General features: G+C 45.7%; 1 pseudogene; it reads left to right on the top strand.

Moving 5' to 3' along the window:
• Window positions 1-357: 357 nt before the first annotated feature.
• LOC138088073 (U6 spliceosomal RNA) lies at window positions 358-451 on the top strand (annotated as a pseudogene).
• Window positions 452-10112: the final 9661 nt, after the last annotated feature.

The raw sequence follows: 10112 nt of genomic DNA, 5'->3' as shown, positions 1-10112 counted from the left end.
TCCCCTTCAGTCATTCTGGAATCTTCTCAGTTTTTCCATCCCACCAGGCTCTCCTGTCTTCTTGTCCTCACGCATGTTCTCCAAAACTTCAAGTGCTCCTTGCCTGGCTCTCTCTTTTTCAACTCAGCTGGGATTCTTCCTTCCTTGGGGAAACTTTCTAGGCCCCAAGTCAGATTTGATTCTCCTGCTATGTTTCGATATTCCCCGGAACGGTTTAATTAGTAGCTAGTGACCTCAAGCCTGTCTGCCCCATGACTCTGTGAGTCCATGGAGGCTAGGACCGAGTCTATTTTGTTTTCAGTGCCTAGCCCTGGGCCTGGCACATGATAGACACTCCATAAACAGGGAGAGGTGACAGCTCTATTTCTCACAGCCTAGAAGGTATATGGGAAGATTAGCATGGCCCCTGTGCAAAGATGACACACAAATCTGTGAAGTGGTCCATATTTGGGGGGTTTTCCTGGTGGCTCAGTGGTAAAGAGTCTGCCTGCCAATGCAGGAGATGGGGTTTGTCCTCTGGGTCAGGAAGATCCCCCGGAAAAGGAGGTGGCAACCCACTCCAGTATTCTTACCTGCGAAACCCCAAGGAGAGAGGAACCATGAGGTAACAAAAGAGCAGGACATAACTTGGCAACTAAACAACAACTAGAAAACATAGGTCTTAATTTCATTTTTAAAACTTAGATTGTTGGTCCCTTTTTTGTGCTGCTTCTATGACATCCAGTTATTTTTTATTAGTACATTTAGTTTTTCTACATCATTAAGACAAAACAAAAGGAGAAATGCAGCTAAAGAAATCGGAGAATTTTCTTCTGACATGATAAGCAGGTCTTAAGATAATGGAAATTTTTCTTCAAGGGGGAAACTGGAGAATTGGTAAAGATGTTGCTCTAAATCTCAGACTTGAACCGACACTCCATTTTAAACTCGATGGTATTAATCTAGGACTATGGCTTTTCTCATTTCTCACATCTGAAAAGGAAATATACAGTCATTGTGACTTAAGATTACAGTGTTTTATGAAGGCTTTAAGCCCAAGGACACTGAAAAAGAGAAAAATCTGCATCAGAAAATGTAAGCAAGGAAATATGCTTTCTTGATTCTGATATCAGTGTGGGCAGATGCGTTTCTATGTAAAGTGCACGCATGTGAATGCCAGATTGCACCTAGATTCACCAGCCTGCAGGACAGCTGACAAGTGCCACACCTCCACTGCCTAGTCAAGTAAATGAAATACAGTCTTCTTTAAGGTGGAGTTTTAGAAGCTGCAAGTGGTCTACAAAGGGTTAACACAGCCACAACGGAAAACAGCAGTCACTCCGTTTGTAGCTGATTGTATTAACTTGAGTGGTGGCTAAAATCACTAATAATCAGCGAGAATCAGATGAGGCATGAGAAGAGGTTCGAGAGCATCTGAAGAACCACAGACCAGGATTCCTGACCTAAATCTACAGCTTACAAAGGAGGCCACCTTGGGCAAGTCCCTCATGCCCAAACCTCAACTTCCTTTTTGTAAAATGGGTTCAGTAACAGCATTTGGATGCCTGGTCAGACCTGGGCCTGGTAGGTACTCAACAGAAGGAAGCTGGTTTGCCTCTTACCTCACTCAGCTCCGGGTTTGGGGGGGGGGGGTGGTGGTCACAGGTTTCAGCCCTGCAGGCACAGTTATGATCTAGAAGGTCCAAGCCTGTCCCTCTAGTTGAGTCTCGGTTTTAAAGGCGATTGACAGGATCGGAAAACGGTTTTCTTCCACTTCAGAGGTTTGGTTTATGAGAAGAAGGGCCCCAAGGGTATTCCTAGGGCCATTAGGCTGTTCCAATACTGTCTTGGGTATAATGCAAAGAGACTTCTAGGGGGTCAATTTTTCCTTCAACCAAATGCACTTAAGAGGGCGTTGGGGCAGGGGTAAAGGAGACTGCAACGAGAAAAACAATGAAAAGAAAGGGGCGGGGTGGATGAGCAGTATACCAGGCTGACTAGCACTCACAAAAAAAGAAAACAAAAAGCCGGGATCCTCAACGCCTCAGGGGCTCAGAGAGGAAGCGCTCCGGAGCCCGAGCGAGTGGGGTTAAGGGATGGCGGGGCTACGCGCCGAGGGGTAGAGGGGCTCAGCCTCAGGTGGTCCCTTGAGGCTGCTCGAGTGGCGCTAATTGACCTGCTGTTTTCTTTATTTCCTCGTTAATAGCTTTTCTTCCCCACGCCATCTGGGACCCCAGGAGGAATGTCCCATCTCCTCCCTGCAGGGCACATCCTGACTCTCTCCACCTCTTTCGCATTTGGTCGAAGACCTGGCTTCCGGGACCCGGTCCCTAGGGTCCCGACACGTGGAGCTGCGGCTGCCGTGAAGGCTGGGCGCAGGACCCTGGAGACGGGGTGCACAGGGCGCCCCTTGATGGCAGCAGTGAGCCTTTCTGGGAGCGCCCCGGGCCCCGCCCCTCGCCCCCACGTCTGGGGCTCCGGCAGCAGGTGTGTGTGAAGTCCCCCAGCAGTTCCAGAAGATTTGAAAGCAGCATCCCTGGTTTTATTACCAGAGAGGCAGAGCTGTTAACACCCCATAAAACGCGGAGACGGGCAGCAGGGCGACTTCCGCCAGCCTTGGACTATTCTCTGATGGAGGGAACGCGTCCTTCCTGAGCACCTAATGGGAGACAGGCTCTGACAGGCTCTGAACTGCTGAGCTATCACTCTGCCTTAGCCATAGGAGTGTGACTGGTTAGTGTTTTCCCCACACTCCTGCAGGGGAGTGCATTACAGCCCAGGGTCAGAGTGAAATGGCTCAGGGAAGTCAGCAATAGCTCCCGGCTTCCACGGGGACCATTCCTTACATTTTCTCTTGGAGAATTCTCTTCCCTTACTCCCAGCAGGTTGGCATGGACATTACTGCATCCTGACCAGGGGGAGGGGCGCTCAGTTGATCTAAATCCATCAATACATCCCACGCCTGGCCAAAGGGATTGGGTCAAGAAAGGAGTGTGACCAGCATAGGCCAATCAGGATCAGGCCCAGGGTAATGGCCCCATTTTGGAGGAGAAAAGGTTCCTTTGACCTAACTGGGACAGGCAATTAGGAAATATTGAGACTAGAGGCTGAGGTTAGTGGGGAGAAGGCCAGCCCTGAGTGACAGTCAAGGCTTAATAATTTTATTTAAAGCCACCCACTTCTTTAAATGGAGGGAAATTCAATATCCTTATCATAAATGACAAAACAGTATTGTTTGTCTTAAATGAGTATATTGAAAGTAAAGCCATATTATTAAATTCTCGTTTGATTGTGTTGCTTTGCTACAGCCGTTGAGCCTGGGGCTCCTTCTCTCTTCAATCAGATTCTAGCGAGTTATTAGATGTCAAATGAGGCTTTCTCCTGAAGTAATATGAAGAATTGAAAGATAATCAACTTAATAACATGCCTACCTTTCACTAAAATCACCTCACAGCTGCCCTTGGTATGTTTCCCATGAGTTAAGTGATGTTATCTGTACTCAGTAGAGGTGAAAGAAACACATTCAACCTGGGAGGTTCTAGAAAGACTGCTTTATGAAGGATCTACTGGAGATAAGAATTTTCCTCCCTAAGGCTCAGAGAGGTTAAATAACTTGCTCAAGGCCACAGAGCTAGTGCAGAAGCAGGAATAGAATCATGACCCTTAATGCTCTTTTCATTAAACTCTCTCCTCCTGGGAAAAGGAGAGACTCATTGGAATAACAATTGAGTGCCTGGCACTGGGCCTGATATTTAGGGGCATTCAATAAATATTTGAATATATAGTTACTGAGTTTTTTTTTTAATGCGTCTGGCACTGTTCTAAGTCCTGGTGCACAAAGCAAATAGGTCTTGCCGGACCTTAGAGTTTATTGGGAAATGATATTAATCAAATATTATATAAATAGCAAAAGTAATAAAATATACATATTTTACTATATAGTAGATAATCTAATTAGATAGATCCTTGTATATAATTGAAGTTTTTTTTTCATTCGAGTCTTTACATAATGTCTGCCAGATACTAGCCAGAAATATACTTGTTGTTTAGTTTCTAGGTAGTGTCCAACTGTTTTGTGATCCCATAGACTGTAGCCCACCAGGCTCCTCTGTCCATGGGATTTCCCTGGCAAGAATACTAGAGTAGGTTGCCATTTCCTTCTCCAGGGGATCTTCCTGACCCAGGGATCAAACCCATGTGTACTGCACTGGCAGGAGGCTTCTTTACCACTGAGCCACCAGGGAAACCCACAAAGATATATATTGTTAATTTTTTTTTAGGAAAATGATTTAGCTCCTTTGACATAGATACCTCTTATGTATATTATGAATTATGGACTAGTTCAGTTCAGTTCAGTCACTCAGTCGTGTCCGACTCTTTGTGACCCCATGAATTGCAGCACGCCAGGCCTCCCTGTCCATCACCAACTCCTGAGGTTCACTCAAACTCATGTCCATCAAGTTGGTGATGCCATCCAGCCATCTTATCCTCTGTCATCCCCCTCTCCTCCTGCCCCCAATCCCTCCCAGCATCAGAGTCTTTTCCAATGAGTCAACTCTTCGCATGAGGTGGCCAGAGTACTGGAGTTTCAGCTTCAGCATCATTCCTTCCAATGAACACCCAGGACTGATTTCCTTCAGAATGGACTGGTTGGATCTCCTTGCAGTCCAAGGGACTCTCAAGAGTCTTCTCCAACACCACAGTTCAAAAGCATCAGTTCTTCAGCGCTTAGCTTTCTTCACAGTCCAACTCTCACATCCATACATGACCACTGGAAAAACCATAGCCTTGACTAGACGGACCTTTGTTGGCAAAGTAATGTCTGCTTTACAATATGCTATCTAGGTTGGTCATAACTTTCCTTCCAAGGAGTAAGCATCTTTTAATTTCATGGCTGCAGTCACCACCTGCAGTGATTCTGGAGCCCCCCAAAATAAAGTCTGACACTGTTTCCACTGTTTCCCCATCTATTTGCCATGAAGTGATGGGACTGGATGCCATGATCTTTGTTTTCTGAATGTTGAGCTTTAAGCCAACTTTTTCACTCTCCACTTTCACTCTCATCAAGAGGCTTTTGAGTTCCTCTTCCCTTTCTGCCATAAGGGTGGTGTCATCTGCATATCTGAGGTTATTGATATTTCTCCCAGCAATCTTGATTCCAGCTTGTGTTTTTTCCAGCCCACCATTTTTCATGATGTACTCTGCATATAAGTTAAATAAGCAGGATGACAATATACAGCCTTGACATACTCCTTTTCCGATTTGGAACCAGTCTGTTGTTCCATGTCCAGTTCTAACTGTTGCTTCCTGACCTGCATATAGGTTTCTCAAGAGGCAGGTCAGGTGGTCTGGTATTCCCATCTCTTTCAGAATTCTCCACAGTTTATTGTGATCCACACAGTCAAAGGCTTTGGCATAGTCAATAAAGCAGAAATAGATGTTTTTCTGGAACTCTCTTGCTTTTTCGATGATCCAGTGCATGTTGGCAATTTGATCTCTGGCACCTCTGCCTTTTCTTAAACCAGCTTGAACATCTGGAAGTTCATAGTTCACGTATTGCTGAAGCCTGGCTTGGAGAATTTTGAGCATTACTTTACTAGCATGTGAGATGAGTGCAATTGTGCGGTGGTTTGAGCATTCTTTGGCATTGCCTTTCTTTGGGATTGGAATGAAAACTGACCTTTTCCAGTCCTGTGGCCACTGCTGAGTTTTCCAAATTTGCTGGCATAGTGAGTGCAGCACTTTCACAGCATCATCTTTCAGAATTTGAAATAGCTCAACTGGAATGCCATCCCCTATGCTAAACATTGGGTGATGCGGTGAAACTTTATTCAAACCTGTATCTTACACATTTTTGGTGCTCAAAAGTAAAACAAGAGATTCTGTAAAATGAGAATGTACATTTGCACAAAGACCAATTGTACTTGCATTTTAGACGAATCAGTTCATAATCCTACCATCTCAAATGGTAGATATAGAAAGCAACACAGGACTTCCCTGGTGGTCCAGTGGTTAAGAATCTACCTGTCAACGCAGGGGGCACGGGTTCGATCCCTGGTCCAGGAAGATTCCACAGTTGTGGGGCAACTAAGCCCTTTTGCCACAACTACCGAACCCACACCTGCAACGAGAAGCCACTGCAATGAGACGCTCATGCACCGCAACTAGAGAATAGCCCCCGGTCGCTGCAACTAGAGAAAGCCTGTGTGCAGCAACAAGACTCGGAGTAGCCAAACGCAAAATAAATAAACAGATGAGTAAATAAGAAAGCGAGAAAATGGGGGATGAATAACCTTCCTAGGATTTCTCAGCTGGTTGGCTCTGCACGAGGCTTGGGTGGTCTCACTGTCAAAGGCTCTGCTCTGTCCCCTGGCTAGGGCAAGGATAGGTAGAGAGAATAAAGGTAAGGGCGATGTGTGGCCTAGGACAAGTCACTTCTCTTTGGGCTTAGATTCTTTCGTTCAAGGACAGGACACTGAAGGACAGTTCATTCTCCTGAAGTGCAGTTGGCCAAAGGGGTCTGCAGGCCAAGAGCACGGGACTCTTGAATGATGCTGCCTTCCCTGCTCGGCTGCTCGCCTGACAAGGAATTAACCCCTGGGGACTTCTGCTTCCTCTGACAGTACTTGTCTCTATGCAACAGAGTTGTCTCCAGGGCTTGGTGAGGTCATTGAGGAAGCAGGCAGCACAGTGGTAAGCGCTCAGTGGACATTAGCTATTGCTACTGTTTTTCTAAAACTTACTTTGTTTTGAATAAAAGTAGGCACATGGTACTTTGGAGGTTGGAAGCATCGGTCCTTCAGAACACCTGCCTGACAGCTGCCAGACAGGTGCAGGACACAACAGACTGCACACTGCTGCTCTCTACTCTGCATTGTGAAGCAACTGCTTGCTGTGTGGTGAAACTCTCAGGCTTTCCTTAGTTTTGGCCTTTTAACTGGGGATGATGGTTGCATGGTGATTATGAGGATGAACCAAGCTCATTGAATCAGCTTTCCTCTAGCTAAGAACTGCTGATTCTGTGCGATGCTATCGACTGTAGCCCTCCAGGCTCCTCCGTCCATGGGATTCTTCAGGGGAGAATACTGGAGTGGGTAAGCCGTGCCCTCCTCCAGGGGATCCTCCCAGCTCAGGGATGTAACCCGCATCTCCTCTGTCTCCTGCATTGCAGGCAGGTTCTTTACTACTAGGGCCACCTGGGAAGGCTAAGAACTGCTGAAGATTTGCATAAATCTCTCCAGGAGCTGACAGAGCTTCAGCCCACAGTTGGTTGCTTTGCCTTTCAGCGTAAGAACTGTGATTGGATGCTCTACCAGACCCAGCTCCCTGGGGAGTTGGACTGGGTTGTTCCCCTTCCCTAGAGGGGCCAGAGTCAAGAGTCCAGCCTGGCTTCCACCCTGCACAGCCCCAGACTGTGTTCCCACTCAGGCTCACAGGGTAAATAGAGAGCAGACTCTCTTGGCTCCCGGGAAGAGGCTATGTGGCTGGGGAGAGGAGCTCTCTGTGAGAACATGGGCCTTGCTGTACCTGTAGCTTGATTGTAACTTTCAAGTACGTAAACATTTAGTATATGGGCTTCCATTTGTACTCTTGGTTTACACCCATACATTTGGAACCTGGCTGCCTACCACTACCTCCTTATCCCCTGCCCCCAATAAAATCTAATAGGCCTTTTAAACTTCCAGGAGGTATAACCTTAAAGTGGAAGAGACAAAGAAGCAGCATTTCTGTTGTGAATTTAACGTGATCTCTTCCCCTCCAGCTCCTGGTACCAACTGCCTGGACCGCTGACTGGATTAGCACATATATTTTAGCATGGGGATCATATCATCTGAAACAATTCTGAGTCACCTGCTAAGCTGAGCCTCACATTTCAACATGAATATGTTCATGGGAGTGATGCTCTGCCATGCATGAATTTATTAGCATATTAGTTATCTATTACTGTACAAAAAAATTTCCCCGAAGGAATCGGCAACCCACTCTAGTATTCTTGCCTGCAGAAGTCCATGGACAGGGGAGTCTGGTGGGCTACAGTCCCTGGGGTCGTAAAGAGTCAGACACGACTGAGCGACTAACACAACGCAGTGACTTTAAAGAACAACATTGACTGGGATTCCTTCAGTGGTCCAGTGGTTAAGAGTACCCCTGCCAATACAAGGGACGTGGGTTCGACCTCTAGTCTGGAAAGGTTCCACAGGCCATAGAACAACTGGGCCCATGCATCACCACGACTGAGCCTGGATGCTGCAACTCCCGAAGCCCATGCCCACAGAGCTCACGCTCCGCAACCAGAGAAGCCTGCGCAGGGCAAGGAAGAACAAACCCTGCTCACTGCAACTAGAGAAAGCCTGCACCCAGCAACGAAGACCCAGCACAGTCAAAAATAAATGTCATAAAAACAAACAAAAAAGCATTTACTGTCTCATCTCATTGTCTCTTACAGGTTGCAACCGAGATGCTGGCTGGGGCTGCAGTCATCTTAAGGCTGGAATTCAGAGGGTCCCGCCTCCCATGCTCTCTCACATGGTGGTTGGGAGGATTCAATTTCCTGTGGGATACTGAGCGGAGTCTCAGTTCCTCGCTGACCACTGGCTAGAGGACATCCTTAGTTCCTTGCTGTGTGGGTCTGTCTCCAGGGCAGCTTGTTTGATTAGTGTTGACTGAGGAAAAGGAAAACATGACCTAAAAGTTGAGAATTATGCTTTGTTTGGCAGACAAAACTGAGAACGCAAGCCCTGAAGACAACCTCTCATATAGTTCTGAGGAACCGCTCTGAAGAGGTAAGGGAGGAGCCAGGATACAGAGGAGTTTTGCAACCAGGTAGTCAGAACATCAAAAGATTACTGTTAATTAAAGAAAACCAGACATCTCAAGTTAATGAATTTAGCAGTTTTCTACCGATGAGAAGATCCAAGAGTCTGGGTTCACTGAATTCCTTTGATAAGCACCTTAACTGTGTAGGGCCAGTATCCTGCTTTTTTTTTTTTTTCACCCTGAATCCCCTCAGGGAGCACCACCAGGGGCAGCTGCAGGGACTGCTGGTTTGATGGCCGCAGCACCCTTTGTTTACTGATAAGGCAGGCAACAGTCTTAGTCCACTAGCGGCAGAGAGAAGAGGCCTGTGAGCCAAAGAGATGCAGTCTCTTGTAAATTGGTCTTAGCAGTGACATGCCATCACTTTAACCACATTCTATGCCTTAGAAAGAAGTCACTAGGTCCAGTCTATAACCAAGGGAGGAGATTACATAGAGTATGAATTCCGGAAAGCAGAGCTTACTGGAAACAATAAGAGGGGGCTGTCTTTCTCAGTTAATTAGTTTTGACCATTCATTCATTCAGTCTAGAGTTTTCTAGGCACTGAGCATTGGCCTTCTTCGACTCATAAACACTAAACTAGTTCATTTCAGTTACTTAGGAATTTTTAAGGATTAGAAATTCAGATTAGTATTATCGCCACTTTTGTGACTTATAAATTCCCATTCTCTCAGAGGGGAATCACATTAATCAATTCTCATCTTCAGAGAATTTCAGAAAATTCTCTGTTTGATGAAAACCAAAAATGTTTCAGATTCACACTGTGAAGCTAAGGCATTTACTAAAGGAAAAACACAACTATATACATGACAGGCAAAGAAGGGGAGAAATTTTTAAATAAATAAGATGATGTAGGTTGATTCACCTAACCAAATTATGGTTATTTCATTAACTCTTCAATTGAATTCCAAATCCTCATTCTATTTGCTGAGGTAAATTTGTTTAACATGAAGCCTTGACATCTTTTAAAATAATTATGCTTCTAAATGAAAGTTTAATTTTTAATCATTTGCTTTGCTAAAATAGCAGCAAATGAGAGGATAATATGACAATTTAAAGGATTTGCAATAGATCCCTTGGAGCTGAGACAGGAATTCTTCCTGAGTGCTACTGACTAGCAGAGGAATTTTAAATACAGTAATAGGACTATTTCCACACAATGTTTGCTTGTTTGATGGAAGTTAAACTGGAGGGAATTAGAAGTCAACAGAGGTGAGGGATCAGTCTCTGACCTTAATGGGAACTGCCTTTTTCTCTCCACTCTGGCGGGTCATCCCCTTCAGTGGACCTCCACAAGCAAGATTCAGGGCTCCACA

The sequence above is a fragment of the Capricornis sumatraensis genome, chromosome 10, assembly GCF_032405125.1.
Source record: "Capricornis sumatraensis isolate serow.1 chromosome 10, serow.2, whole genome shotgun sequence".
NCBI lineage: Eukaryota > Metazoa > Chordata > Mammalia > Artiodactyla > Bovidae > Capricornis > Capricornis sumatraensis.
Note: the sequence above shows the minus strand (reverse complement) of the source record. Positions and strands in the feature narration are given on the sequence as shown.